This window comes from Chiloscyllium plagiosum, unplaced genomic scaffold (assembly GCF_037043375.1).
Source record: "Chiloscyllium plagiosum isolate Xiang-an unplaced genomic scaffold, Cpla_swu_hap1 HiC_scaffold_10, whole genome shotgun sequence".
Lineage (NCBI taxonomy): Eukaryota > Metazoa > Chordata > Chondrichthyes > Orectolobiformes > Hemiscylliidae > Chiloscyllium > Chiloscyllium plagiosum.
In genome coordinates this window covers 40998952-41014821 of record NW_028270148.1, presented here as the reverse complement: position 1 = coordinate 41014821, position 15870 = coordinate 40998952, and the positions used below count along the sequence as shown (strand labels likewise).

Here is a 15870-nt window from a genome sequence, read left to right as displayed (position 1 = left end):
CACTGACTCATAAATGTTGATCTGTAACTATGAAGAACTAGAGTCGACTTATACATGAGACATATAGAAAATAAGATATTTTTTGGCCAAAAATAAGGGGTCGGTCTTATACATGCGATTGACCTATACACAGATATATACGGTATGTTGTCTTAGCTATGGGCTCAAAGAAATTTCTTCCTTCTTTGTAAAGCTGCAGATCATTACAATATCACAGTGTATCTTTTTCTTCAATGAGGTATTTTAACTAAATAATTGAACAACTCAGTATATAGCAGTAATACATGTATGATACAGTTTGCACTATACCTATCAAGGGGAAACAATAAGCAACACCACCTAGAAAACAAACATGACAGATTCAAGATTGGAATGGGAGAAATAACAACAAACAGCAGACAGATAAAATGGACAACCAGAAGCTGCATGACCCTGTAAAAGTATCCAGTAAGTGAGGATGCACTTCATTTAGTAAGTTGCTTTATATTGAATTGTTTTATTAAATTAATTTGATGCAAGTTTTTAAGAAATTAATGAAATAGGTTAGAGCTTCATAAAAGCTTTTGAATTATTAGCAAACCACCATAAATTGAATGAAAAGGTATAAATGAGAAGGCCGCTACATACAAATAAATTTCATATATTTATTCTGATTGATGTAATAGACAGTGCAATCCTTGAAAACCTATAATGTGCAATTATCAACACAAACAGGTAAACAAATTGGAAAAACTCTGTGTACTCCCGTTTCTTTAACAAAAAGGTTGATCGGTGCCATAAATATTTAAGATCTACAGTTAAAGGTGACTGAAATGTATTGCTTGCTCTGAATGGGATTTTCAAGACACTCTGTATTACATTACTTCTTTAAACAGTGTACAAGAATTTGGGCCTGTTCTTGAATGTTGCCAAAACAAACTCGTATCCATCCAGACCTGGTCACTCAAATGTTCACTTCCCATAAGTGTTGAAGGAAAGACTCTGCAGCACTCCTATATTTCAATAGCTAACTCTCCCAAAGGGTCATCATTGACGAGGGGATCCGGCACTAGATCAGTTGTCCCAGCTCAGAGCTCTACATGGAACAGCAGCAAGTGTTTAATAATGAAGACTTCAGTAAGTTGACAAAAATCAAGGGTATAGACAGTTATCTTCATCCCATTCTGGTATTGTAGTGAGTCTTAGACTATGTAACAGCAACACTTTGGAGCACTGGAGAAATTCCAGAAGCAATGTCTTGACTGCATCCTTCTGATTCAGTGAGAGGACCATTCATCAAATATTAGTGTCCATCTTGAAGGCAACTCCAGAAACATTCAAACAAAACCTCTGAACAATCAATTTCATTGGATTGATCACTTTCTGCATGGCCAGAAACTGTCTTTCCTGTCAGGTCTTGTTTTGATAAATCTCAAATAACCAATGATCCAGCAGAGAACAGAATTCTGTAAAGAGCGGCAGTATAAAAATGAAAAAAAGACAAATTTGACGATGAACATAACAGTCAAAATGACTGATGCAGAATGGCAGTGTGACTTAAAGTGTGGAGTAATCTGAAACTGCTGAAAAATCATGAAAGCTATTGGTGCCAGGTTTCAGAGCAATAGAACGAATGTGGTCACCTCCAGCATGAATTTCAGATCTAATGAGGTAAAACCCAGTATACCACTCTCTCCGTGACTCCCTCGTCAAGTCCACACCCCCCACCATTCCCGGCACCTTCCCCTGCAACTGCAAGAAATGCAAAACCTGCGCCCACACCTCCCCCCTTGCTTCCCTCCAAGGCCCCAAGGGATCCTTCCATATCCGCCACAAATTCACCTGCACCTCCACACACATCATTTACTGCTTCTGCTGCACCCGATGTGGCCTCCTCTATATTGGGGAGACAGGCCGCCTACTTGCAGAACGTTTCAGAGAACACCTCTGGGACACCCAGACCAACCAACCCAACCACCCCATGGCTCAACACTTCAACTCCCCCTCCCACCCCACCAAGAACATGCAGGTCCTTGGACTCCTCCATCGCCAGACCATAGCAACACGACAGCTGGAGGAAGAGCGCCTCATCTTCCGCCTAGGAACCCTCCAACCACAAGGGATGAACTCAGATTTCTCTAGTTTCCTCATTTCCCCTCCTCCCACCTTGTCTCAGTCCCAGCCCTCGAACTCAGCACCACCTTCCTAACCTGCAATCTTCTTCCTGACCTCTCCGCCCCCACCCCTACTCCGGCCTATCGCCCTCACCTTATCACCCTCACCTTAACCTCCTTCCACCTATCGCATTTCCAACGCCCCTCTCCCAAGTTCCTCCTCTCTACCTTTTATCTTAGCCTGCTTGGCACACTTTCCTCATTCCTGAAGAAGGGCTCATGCCCGAAACGTCGATTCTCCTGCTCCTTGGATGCTGCCTGACCAGCTGCGCTTTTCCAGCAACACATTTTCAGCTAAAAACCAGTATATGCCAGTATATTTTGGTCTAGTTTCATATGGGTTTCATACTGGTCTAAACCAATTTTACCCTCTGGGAAAATGGTTCAAGAACATCCTGAAGTTCTATTTGAGGTGCAGCAATGTTGACAAAGACTGCAGGGTTTTTGCTACTAGTCACTCAGAATGATAACAACTTGTCCATCAAGCTGCATCACATTTTAAGCCCCAATATCTTGATAATGAGGAGAGAAGTGACAAAGAAGGAAAGAAAAAGAAGCAAATCCTGCATTCCAGATCCCACTACGTCATGGAATACCCTACTCCATGTGTCCAAAGATCTGAGAGTCAAAAATAAATTTGTTCAGTCAAAACTGCAGCTCATGACCCTGCTAGATATCATGCTTACATCAAGAATCTGCGATGATGAATGGCCTGAGAGAGACCCACTTGTTAGGTGTGTACTTACAGTTCTAATATCAGTGGCCTACCCCAGCGTAAGACTCCATAGATGATTTGACTATAACAAAGTAGACACAGTACTGGAAATCCAAACCTAGGAAAGTGAGATACCATGCATCAATGTTCAATTCAAGGAAAATGAAGAAATTTAAATAACTAGTCTTAGAGACTGGTCAGTCCATTAAAAGAGTTCATGACATTGACCATGCATGAACATTATTGTGAAGCAACTACTACCTAGCAAGTGGGTTGTTCCACATTCACAATCCATTTGGGCCAGTTTATGGAGTGTTGGATATAGTATAATGATACAGGATTGAAAGGCGTAGAGCTGTGGTTTTTAAGATTCTGTTTGGGCAGGCAATGCAATATATAAACACAATTATTAAAAAGGGGTTTGCTGAATTCATTGCCTTGAGCAAGACAAATGGGGTGAAGTAAAATTGGACCAAATTATCAAAGACAAAAGATCACAGCAGCAAGCTCAGTCAATAATCAACTTAAGCCAATAACCAAGTCCAAGGTAAGTAGGTTCCTGCTGGTCCATGATCTTCAGATATCCTAATAAAATTGAGAGAGTAAATGGTTCGCTGTTCATTCCCTGGGAACAAACAAATCTGCTTAAACATTGAGACAAATGAAATATTCTGTGTGACATAGGCACCTCAGGTTTACCCTTGAGCATAGCTGAGAGTGAAGATGGAAAACATAGCTAGAGCAATGAAGAAGGAAATTAATTATCAATCAACATATATCGGAGATTATAGGAAGCTAAAAATTAAGCTAGAGAGGGTTCAGAAAACATTTTCCAGGATATTCCCAGGAATGGAGGGTTTGAGTTAAAAAGAGAGGCTGGATAGGCTGGGACTTTTTTCACTGGAATATGGGGGGTTGAGAGGTGATCTTATAGATATTTGTACAATCATGATGGGTATAGGTAAGGTGACTGGCAGATGCCTTTTCCATAGGGTTGGGGATTTCAAGATATGGGGGCATATTTTTAAGGTGAGGGGAGAAAGACTTTAAAAAGGCATGTGGGACAACTTTTTTTACACAGAGCGGTGTGTATGTGGAATGAACATCCAGAGGAAGTGGTGTATGTGGGTACATTTACAACATTTCAAAGACATTGGACAATAAGAAATGTTTGGAGGGATATGGACTATGAGCAGGCAGGTGGGACTAGTTTAGTTTGAGATTATCGTCGGCATGGATTGGTTGGACCAAAGGGTCAGTTTCCATGCTGTAAGACTCTGACTCTATAACTATAACAAAGCTGCAATGCTAGAATGGAATAGCAAAATAATTGAAAGAACATTAAAAGAATCCATGCCAGGTGTCATGTTGACAGATCAGACCAATAAAGTACTTATGGATGTATTGAACTTGTAATTCTAATGTATGTTTTGAAAAGTATGCTTCTATGGATTGCGGATGTAGTGACTGACAGGTGGAGTTCTGTGAATGTCACATGGTCAGAGAAATTTCAAAAAGAATGACCTTTTCCTTCAAACAGGAAGAGGTAATGAGAGGCTGACTACCCAACCCCCTCACAACATGCCTGAAGACATAATTATGTTTTACCCTTCCAGAGATATACAAAAAATGGGATTAAAAACTAACTGTAACCCCTGTTCTGTGCTTGGTAGTAGCCTAACGTACTGGTTAAAAACCACACAACACCAGGTTATAGTCCAACAGGTTTACTTGGAAATATACGTTTTTGGAGCGCTGCTGCTTCATCAAGTAGCTAGTGGAGTAGGATCATAGGACACAGAATTTATAGCAAAAGATCATAATGTCAGATACTGATGTGATATATTGAACAAACCCAGATTGCTGTTAAGTCTCTCATCTTTTAGAATGGGTTGCAGGTCTCGCTTCATTAATATATAAATCCCAGAATTTCTTCTAAGCCACATTCCTGAACTAACTTAAGATTTTATTTTAAAAAAGGTGACATCTCAGCTCAGACAATGCATTAAAGGTGAGAGGTTAGAGTCTGTCTGTATCCCAATCTTGAGTCAGACTGGTTCTATTTCCAAAGTAGGAATTTATAAAATGTCAAATAGATTATATACAATATTGACTGTCTACAGATTGTGTGCTTTTAGAACAAAATCGAATGTATCTGCAAATAAATTCTGCATTTGCAAATTCACCCATAGACTTATGTGTGTGTGTGTGCGAGAGAGAGAGAGTGTGTGTATGTGTGTGTGTGTGTGTGTGTGTGCACGCGCGCGCGCGCTCGCACGCACGTTTGATACAGTGTGTGCGTGAATGTAAGGGAATATATAACTGTGAGAGGGTGTGCGCATAGGTGTGAGTTTGGAGTGGGGTGTGTGTGTGCCTGAAAGAGATCACGTGTATGAAAGGGTCTCTGTGAGTGTGCGAGTATGTACGAGTGTGTGTGTATGTGTATTTTTGTGTGAGTGTATAGTGTAGTGGGCCACGTGTAGTGTGACATGAACCCAAGGTCCCGGTTGAGACCATCCTCATGGGTACTGAACTTGGTTATCAGCCTCTGCTCGGCCACTCTGCATTGTTGCATTTCCCAAAGTCTGCCTTGGAGGATGGTCACCCGAAGATCCGAGCCCGAATGTCCCTGGCCGCTGAAGTGTTCCCAACAGGGAGGGAACATCCCTGTCTGGCGATTGTTGCGTGGTGTCCATTCATCCATTGTCGTAGCGTCTGCTCGGTCTCACCAATGTACCATGCTTTGGGGCATCCTTACCTGCAGCTTATCAGATAGGCAAAGCTGGCCGAGTCACCTGAGTACTTGCTGCAAACATGGTGGATGGTGTCCCCACATGTAATGATGGTACTCAAGTCGACATTCTGACATGTCTTGCAGTGGTTGCTGTGACAAAGTTGTACAGTGTTGTGGTCGAAGTTCTCCTGAAGGCTAGGCAGTTTGTTGTGAACAATGGTCTGTTTAAGGTTTGGCTGTTGTTTAGAGGTCAGAAGTGGGATGTATTGTTGTGTGGACTTTGGAGCTGTGAATGTCACAATTTGAAAAATTTTGCACTGTAGTTAAACAAAAGGAAAAGGTGGTTTATTGTTCTGTATGCTAACAGCAAGCCACCGGCGAAAGGAACCAGGGGAAAAGAATTTCAGTCAACCCCACAAAGCCAAGAATCTCAAAACTGAACATTCAACCACCAATATCAATGCCACCAGTGTCACCCAAAATTTTGGCCACAACATTCTCCTATCTACTCTGCATGAGTGGCTCAGAGACTGATAAGCACATTTGGACAAGTTTATAAATAAGAGATGTTTGCAGGGCTACGGGTCAAATGTAGGCAGGTTGGCATGGTCCGGTTATGGTCGGCATGGATTGGTTAGACAAAAAAGTCAGTCTCTGTACTGTAAGACTCTACTTTATGACTCTATAACTCAGTGTTTTGAATACATGAGTTTATTTAGTCTAGGATAAAGGTATCCGCAAGGGAGTGAATCCTTTTCTAATTAACTTTGTAGCAGCCAACAAAGTCGGGGCAGGTGAATTAAGAAGGGAGTTAGTTCATTTCTCCCCACCTGGGAGCTTCACAATTCAGAGTAGTCAGTTCTTCTATAGTGCAATGGTTGCGTTCTTGTGCAACCCTGTGTTATAGAAAAATTTAGAAACAGCGGTTAAAATGTTGGTGCTGTAATCGAGTTACAGCCAACACATGCTTTAAAAGTTCGTGCTGTAGAAACAGCGTCCCCAATTCGTCAATCGCATTACAGCGAATTTGTGTTGATGAAATGCACGTTATAATAAAACAACCTATATCCTGCTTGGAAAATTAATAAAATGGGGAACCTCACCCAGGGACCGGTGGTAGCCCGCTATACTTGCATTGTTTTTCAAACAACAGTGATAATTTACATTTATGTTAAAATAAAACATTCCAAGTTGGTCACAGGAGCACAATTAGTAAAACTAAACAGCAAGTGAAGGAAAGAGGTACAGAGAGGGATAACCAAAAGCCTGGAAGAAAAGCTGTTTCTTAAGGAAGGCTTGAAGGGGAGATGAAGAGGCAGTGGCTGTGTGCTATATGGAGAGCAAGTCCGAGGTGTAGGATGTAGATTGATGAAGCCATAGCCAACAATGCTAGGACAGAGGCATCCAAGAGCCACAAATCAGAGCAAAGAGTTCTGGGGCTGGTCAGAGGAAATTACAGTCATAGGGAAATGATTCACACACGGGATAAACTTTTAAATTGGACATCGAAAGGGGATCCAGAACAATACAGGTGAGCAAAGATAATGGTAATGTGTGAAGAGGAGTCGGTACTATAAGCTGTCAGCATTTTGTCTACAACTTGACTTCATTCTCCCACTAGGCTTCAGAACTGAACTTTGGATTATTTTATTGTTATCAAGCTTGGATCCTTTTAACAAGATCCCAGCCAAACATTGCATCTCACTGAACATTCTGTGATATCTCATCAAGGCATTATAAGGCTGCAAGTTAAACTTCATCTTCTTTAAAGTTCTATATCTCATAAAGATTTTGATCAATAATATGTGCTGAAGAAGAACAAGGTGCGGTTTTCAAATTTTGTCACACAAAATGAAAGGGGATTTGCAAAATATAAGTTAAACTGTAAATGCATGCAAAATGCATGTCTGAAGAGAGATTGTGAAGGTATTACTGTGAAATGAATTTCCCGTAACGTAAGAAAATTAATTTGGTGATAGACTGTTATAAGGATAAGACTCTGTTATTGATAATGGACCAATGTGAGTACAGTTTAAAGAGGCAGCAACTCAAACAGTTTTAGAAATGACATAGTCTGAGCAATTATAAAATACAAAATATGAGGGGAATCTTCCCAGGACATGAATGATATGGCCTATGGCAAGGAAGTAGGGGGAACCACATGAAAAGCTGAATGAGATCTTTCTTGATATTCGGAGTAACAAGACACAATTTCCAACTAAGTTCTGGATATTGACACAAGATACTCATTAATGAGAATCAAGAGGCCAATTTATGGATGTTATTGGTTATTCTCACTTTTACTATTACTTAATCTCCCTCATTAATGGATAGAAACTAGATGTCAAGAATTCTTGACATGAAAGTCAGAGTGGGTACCTGGCAACACTGTTTGCTCCATGGGCAGTGACCACACATACCTTAAGGACATTGCAGGAGACATATGAGAGCCTCTTCATACCACCATGGCACATCTTGGATTCCAACAGTACACTTATGCATTGTCATGCTGTATTTTGGGCTGCACTAGCACCTATCATTACAATGCTGCTACAAGGACACTATGCATGCAGGCAGAGTAACCCAGTTCACAGATTGGACTAGGCTGCATCTCAGGGTTGCTCATTTGCTGCCTTGAAGCTCACTCATTTACTGTCTACCTGGATGCTCACAGAATCCTTCTCTTTCCTTTCAGCAGTTTATCCCTTCACCTCCATTTTAAAGGGTTGTGCTACTTCTGTCTCACCTTTCATTTAATGCAGACACAGATCCATGCAGCTTGTCAGGCTTGTCTGGAGTCATCAGTAATGGCAGTAATGGATATGTTGCTGCACTGCACAGTGCTATGTCAGTCTCAGACTTACAACATGTGGCAACAGTCTATGAGGCAAACACACTGCATGTCATTCAACCAAATGCCCATGACTCAAAGTCAAAGGGCAATAATTCTCAATCAAGTCAAGGGGGACTGCTATCATTCGTGGGATGGGTATACCATGCAGTGAGTCAAAGGGAACATCTGTGATCAGTCTGGGGGTTTGGGCATGGTCAGACATTCCCTTGGGCTAGTCTGGAGTCAGAGGTCAGTTTCATTAGAGTCCAGGGAAAAGGCCACAGTCAGTCCTGCAGGTCAGGGGATTGGAGGACCATCGGTTGGGGAGATGCACAAAGATTGCCCAGAGGCCTGGTCATTTGGGCTGTCTATCCAGTGGTCAGTGGGGTGAAGCTCTTTCAGTCCTGTGGTCAACAGAATAAGCATTGGGTGGCTATTTAGGGACATTGTTAAGATAGGGAGGTGAGTGGATTCAACACTGGAGGCAGCAATTTGGGAAGCAGAGAACATAGTGAGAATAGGAAATTTGATAAATAAAGGATGAGATGAGCCAGTACTGCATTGGAGGACGTGCGTGATAGGACAGGACCACCACTAGGACCTCAATAGAGTGGCAAAGCAGTGTGATAGTGGGCGTGATAGAGCTCAGGGGGTAAAGTGCTTGTGGACTTGAAGTAGTGGATGGGAACGTGTAGAGGTGAGGTAGAGATGGGCTGTGCAGGCAGAGCTAGGTAGAAAAGGACATGGAGGTTTTGGGGTGTGTACCTGGTGACCAGGCTGAAGCTGGCACTCAGAGTTGAGAGTGACCTGCATTGGCTTCAGGTGCTGAATGCGATGTATGAAAGGAAATTGTCTAGAGTAACACACTGAGTAGAGTCAGTGAATATTTGGTCACCAAAAGTGCAAGTTGAACTTTTGAGTGATGACAGATCCTTCAAGAGACAATTGGATCAATCATGCATTTGCAGAATGCAGGATGAGATCATTTGCAATCACATTATTGGGAAATGCATGTAATGCAAGAGAGTATGGAGGCATATGCCAGTTACAAGCAATGCAGTTCATAGTATTGATCCTCACAAGTTGCAGATAGGTATCTCTGTGAGGCGGAAGTTTGAGAGGCAACCCTAAAAGAGGCACATGTGGACTACAACACATACGGCTAATGCAAGAGCTCCTGGGCTGCACACAGGCACAGACACGATTCCTTGTCCACAGAACAATAAGCATAATGCAATATTCTCTTATAAGCAATAATGCCATCTGAGTGGAGAAGGTTTCATTGCTCATACGGCACTAACAATCACCTGTCTCTTTCTCACATGACTGATGATACAGTCATTGGAATAAGGTCCAATGTCAAAGTGCCAAGTCATTCATTCCATTGTCATCCTGTCTGAATAGTCAATGTCCCATTGCATGGAGATGTGCATAAAACCATTATTTGTATGTGATCCTTACATTAATAAGGACTGCTCTGTTTCTTCTGCTCTCACACAGATTCATTGTAAGTGTGACTGATAGATCCAGTCACAGCAAGGAACAGATGCCCCAACAAGACCAGGATCAGGAGCAATGTCCAGTGGATGCCCAAACCCTCCACACAAAGATGTCGCAGCTGAAGGATCTCTCAGGCTAAGCAAGATGCACAGGAGGGTCAGAATCTTTCTCGAATCTGAGTTGAAGGGAATTATGCACTTGCTCTGAAGTCAAAGAAATAGTGAGTATAGTATGCACTTTGTTTTAGGTGTCTCAGGGATAGATATCTTACAGCTGAAAGAAATAACTTCTAGTGCATGTGCACTAGAAGGAAATTCACTGGAAGGAAACTGTGTGCAGCTGTGCTAACCTGTGTAAGAAATCCTGGTGTGGAGATACTGGTGACTCTTCTCTGGAGTTTTGGTGAGTAAAAGGATATTGCTGGAGTGAAAGGAATGGTGTGAATTTGAACTCTTTTCTGAAGACTGAAATTAAATCTTTCCAACCTTTTCGTCTCGTGAATATTGTTACTGTTTTTTCTTGTTTACAACATATTTAATTATTCATTTTAAAAGTGCACTGGCACACTCTTCTGAATGTGTTTTGTAACTGACTTCCACATTTGAAAAAGATACAAAGTTAGAGTCTACCAGGCTAGGTTTTGTATTTGGATATTTGAAATAAATACCCAACAGCAGGTCAATACATCAAAGCAGTCTCTATTTTCACGAGTGATAAGATAACTCTATACCATTAGTTTTCTCCAAAAATAGAGTTTCTTGCAGTTTAGACTCTATTCTAAATGTGTTGCAGTCACAGTGGAATTTAGCACATCAGAGTGATTCAGGAGAATCACATCATTGAGGGTGAGATATCCTCCACATAATGGCATGGAGTTGGTGACAGCTTAAGCTTAGCAACTGATAATCATTTTAACTCCTTGGTTGCTGTATGGCTTGAAAACCATTTCAATTTGATTCTGAGGTCTGACTTATTCAATATTAATGTCAGCTGGGACCTTACCAGCCTGGATTCTGCTACCTTTCTTTATGTGCAGGATATTACTTTGGATGTCAACGATCAAGTGACCTCTGCAATTTTAGCAAAGATTCAGAAGTATCTCAGGCCTCTGTATGTTCCTAATTAAATGACCATGAGTGGAGGCATTTCTTGAATGAGCATCCCAAGTCTAAGTGGAATTCACACCGCATAAAATTTGTGAACTTAGCCAATATTCAAAATCTATTAACCCCTGGACTCACTGTCTCTGAGTTCAAAACCAAGTAAAGAAGGAAACCAGCCAAATCTTAAGTGAGTGTGAATGACTACAATCTCTCCCCACCTCTGCAGCAATGACTTAAGAAAAAAGTATATAATTGTGCAAAGATGCCTCATTGATTAAATGGCTGGATACAGTACAAAGAACAACAGAGGATGGCTAAAAAAATAATCAGGAGAATGAGCTTAAAGTATGAGAGGAAGATAGAAATCAGGGTACTATAGGTCAGCTGGCTTAATGTCTGTCATGTGAAAAGTATTGGGATTGATCATTAAGGAGCTTATAGAAAGGTGCAATGAAAAATTCAAGGTAATCAGAAAGAGCCAGCCCAGTTTTGCAAAAGAGAAATTATATTTAGCCAATTTATTGGAGTTCTTTGAATGAATAACAAATACTGTAGATAAAGGGACACCTACAGATGTATTGTGCTTGGCTTTCCACAAGGCATTTGGCAAGTGCTGCATAAATGTTATTTCATGGAATGAATAGAAGCTCATGAGATAGGCAGTAATATACTAACATGGTTAGAAGTCTAGCTGGCTGGCAAAAAGCAGACAAAATGCACAAATGATCTTTTACTGATTGGATGTGATTCGTGGAGTCTTGAAGAGACTTATGCTGGGAGCCTCAGGTTTTTATAATTTATACCAATAACTTACATGAGTCACCTAGAGGCATGGTAACTAAATTGGCAGATGATATAAACGTAAGCAGCAACGTATGTTGTGAAGAGGACAGAAGGAGAATGTAGATGGATTTCATTAGGTTGAATGAGTGAGCAAAAATCTAGCAGATGGAATATAATGTGAGAATATGTGAAGTTGTTCACTTTGGCTGGATGATTCAACAATCAGTGTGTTACTTAAACGGAGAATGAATGCAAGATCTTGAGGTGCAGAGAGATTTAGGTCTTCTAGTGCCTGAGTCACTAGTATTCATCTTCAGTAAGTAACTAAGAAGGTTCATGGATTATTATTCTTTATCATGAGAGAAAGTGAACATAAAAGTGAAGATGTATTGGGCATTGGTGTGATAACACCTCAACTACTCTGGTCTCCTTGTTTATGAAAAAATGTAAATGATTTTGAGGCAGCTCAGAACTTGCATATTAGATTAATTCATAGTCATAGAGATGTACAGCATGGAAACAGACCCTTTGGTCCAACCTGTCCATGCCGACCAGATATCCCAACCCAAAGTAGTCCCACCTGCCAGCACCAGGCCCATATCCCTCCAAACCTTTTCTATTCATATACCCATCCAAATGCCTCTTAAATGTTGCAATTGTACCAGACTCCACCACTTCCTCTGGTAGCTCAGTCCATACACGTACTACCCTCTGCGTGAAAACATTGCCCCTTAGGTCTCTTTATAGGCTTCGCTTGGAGGTCGCCACTGATGATGTTACCTAGCCAGGTAATGAAACGTCTGGATATTAAACCTACAACTCAGCGAGCAAACCTACACCCTAAACCTCCCTCTCTTTTATCTTTCCCCTCTCAGTCTAATTGTTGAGTTCTACCTTAAAAGATGCTGAAAGATGATTGTATAAATAATTTTAAACTTTAAAAGAAATTGGGCAGTTACTGGACAAATGCTGGCATGTGCGACTAAGGACAAGTGCTTTTTCAAAGAGGCAGCACAAGTCCAGTTCTGATATCCAACATTCAATTGTGGACTTTTTAGCAACTGTATCTATAAAAGAGGCATAAGGAACTTTGGCCAACTTGACCTGTATTTCTCTAATGCAAAGATTGGGAAAATTGTAAAGGGAATAGATTTATATTTATGCGATACCTCATGACATCCCTCAAACAATTCAAAGTGCATCACATATAATTAATTTTATCCTGAAGTACAATGCATCTGTTAGGTCTATAAATTTTAAAAGCGACAATGGTCACTTAGGTACACAACTATAAAATGGCTGCTTAGGGAAGATATGGAACAATCTCCAGTGCTCAATGAGTAACTCACAGACCGAAACATTGATTAAGGTGGGAGGTGGAAGAATTTCCAAATTAAATTTCATTTCATAAGATAATGATGGCATGATTAACAAAATAGTTAGCTACACAAAAATAGTGGAACTAAGTTTCTATTTTGTTTCTCCCTACTTTGAAATTGTTATTTTTGGCATGGAATAGCATATGCATTTAACTTAAAGAAATTTAAATTTAGGTTTATCCACAATTTGAATTTCAGACTTATGAACTAGTCTGTCAGAAAATGTTTTACTACAAGCCAGCAGCTAAGTATAGTTATACCAAGACCACAAACCTTGTGGGTTTTGTTGGAAGAGGTTACAATGTTAGTTTTATGAGCTGCAAAAAAAGCTAGCAGTAGCCCATTAACTCTCCTTCAAACATCATTTGAGAAAATGTGATATTAACGCAGGCTATCAGAAAGGCAATGTCAAGGACAAAAGAGGCGCCACACAGAATATTTATAGCGTCATAGACATGTACAGTACAGGAACAAACCCATCGGTCTAACTCATCCAGGCCGACCAGATGTCCCAACCCAATCTAGTCCCATTTGCCAGCACTTAGCCCATATCCTTCTAAACCCTCCCTATTAATATACCCATCCAGTTGTCTCTTAAATGTTGTAATTGTACCAGCCTCCACTACTTTCTCTGGCAACTCATTCCATACACTACTCTCTGGGTGAAAAGGTTGCCCCTCAGGTCCCTTTTATATCTTTCCCCTCTCACCCTAAACCTATGCCCTCTAGTTCTGGACTCCCCTACCCCAGGGAAATGAAATAAAGGGATTTCCTTGTAAGGGAATTTTGGAAAGGCTGAATTTGTTTGCACTGGAATTTTGAAGAGGAACGATTAATTTTATTGAAGTATATATGAATCCTGAATAATCTTGATAAGATGGATGTGGAAATAATGTTTCCTTAGGGTGTAGGTTTGCTCGCTGAGCTGTAGGTTTGATATCCAGATGTTTCATTACCTGGCTAGGTAACATCATCAGTGGCGACCTCCAAGTGAAGCAAAGCTGTTATCTCCTGCTTTCTATTTATATGTTTATCCTGCATGAAATTCCTGGGGTTTGTGGTGATGTCATTTCCTGTTTGTTTTTTGAGGGGTTGATAGATCCTAGTAGCACACAAACCCACCAACACTCTCAAACAAAAGCTAACAAACTTAAAAGACCCAGTACAACCCATGGACAAAACCAACGTCATCTACAAAATTTCATGCAAGGACTGCCACAAACACTATGCAGGACAAACAGGAAGAAAGTTAGCCACCAGGATACACGAATACCAGCTAGCCACAAAAAGACACGACCCTCTCTCCCTCGTTGCCCTAAACACGGATGAAAGAAACCACCAATTCGACTGGGACAACACATCTATCCTGGGACAGGCTAAGCAAAGACATGCCAGAGAATTCCTAGAGGCCTGGCACTCCAACCACAACGCCATAATCAAGCACATAGATCCACATATCAACCCCTCAGAAAATGAACAGGAAATGACATCACCACAAACCCCAGGAACCCCATCCAGGACAAACATATAAATAGAAAGCAGGAGACAACAGCTTTGCTTCACTTGGAGGTCGCCACTGATGATGTTACCTAGCCAGGTAATGAAACGTCTGGATATCAAACCTACAGCTCAGCGAGCAAACTTACACCCTAAACCTCAACCTGAGCTACAAACCTTCACAAACCTTGCAATAATGTTTCCTTTTGTGAGTGAGTCCAAATTAGGGGACACTTTTAAAATTAGTGGTCATCCTTTGAGGTTAGAGAAGAGGTGAATGTTTTTGACTTTGGAATACTCTGCTTCAGAAGGTAGTGGAGATGAAATCATAGTGTCATAGAGTTATACAACACAGAAACAACCTCTTTGGTCCAACTTGTCCACACTGATCTGATGTTCGAAATTACTCTTGTCCCATTTGCCAACATTTGGCCCCATAACCCTCTAAACCCTTCCTATTCATATACTCATCCAGATATATTTCAATTATGTTATTGTACCACCTCCACCACTTCCTCTGGCAGCTCGTTCCATACACACACCACTCCCTACATGAAAAAGTTACCCCTCAGATCCTTTTTAAATCTTTCCCCTCTTACTTTAAACCTATGCACTCCAGTTTTGGACTCCCCCATCCTAGGAAAATGACCTAGGTTATTCACTCTATCTATGCCCTTCACGATTTTATAAACCTCTATTAGGTCATCCCTCAGCCTGCAACGCTCCAAGGAAAAATGTCCCAGTCTATTCAGCCTCTCCCTATAACTCAAACTTTCCAGTTCCAAAAACATCCTTGTAAATCATTTCTGCACCCTCTCAAGTTTAATAACATTTTTCCTGTTGACCAGTGACCAGAATTATACATAGTATTCCTCAGCAAAGTCATGGACAGCTGCAACATGACATCCTAATTTCTGTAGTCAGTGTTCTGTCCAATGAAGGCAAGCATGCCAAATGCCTTTTTCACAAACCTTGACACCTGCGACTCCACTTTCAAGTAACAATGCAACTGCAACCCTCGGTCTCTTTGTTCGAAAACCCTTTCTATGGCTTTACCAATAAGCATATAAGTCCTGCCCTGGTTGCCTTAACAACACCTCACATTCATCTAAATTAAACTCCAACTGCCACTCCTCAGCCCATTGACCCATCTGATCAATATCAATGTACTCT

General features: G+C 41.0%; 1 long non-coding RNA gene across 1 annotated transcript in view; it reads left to right on the top strand.

The window, feature by feature from the left end:
* The window catches only part of LOC122552775 (uncharacterized), a 96476-nt gene that overhangs the window by 69069 nt on the left and 11537 nt on the right, over positions 1–15870 (top strand). Inside the window, exon 2 of the long non-coding RNA XR_006312491.2 lies at positions 9936–10155. This is a non-coding gene — a long non-coding RNA (uncharacterized LOC122552775). The remainder of the gene's footprint in view (positions 1–9935; positions 10156–15870) is intronic.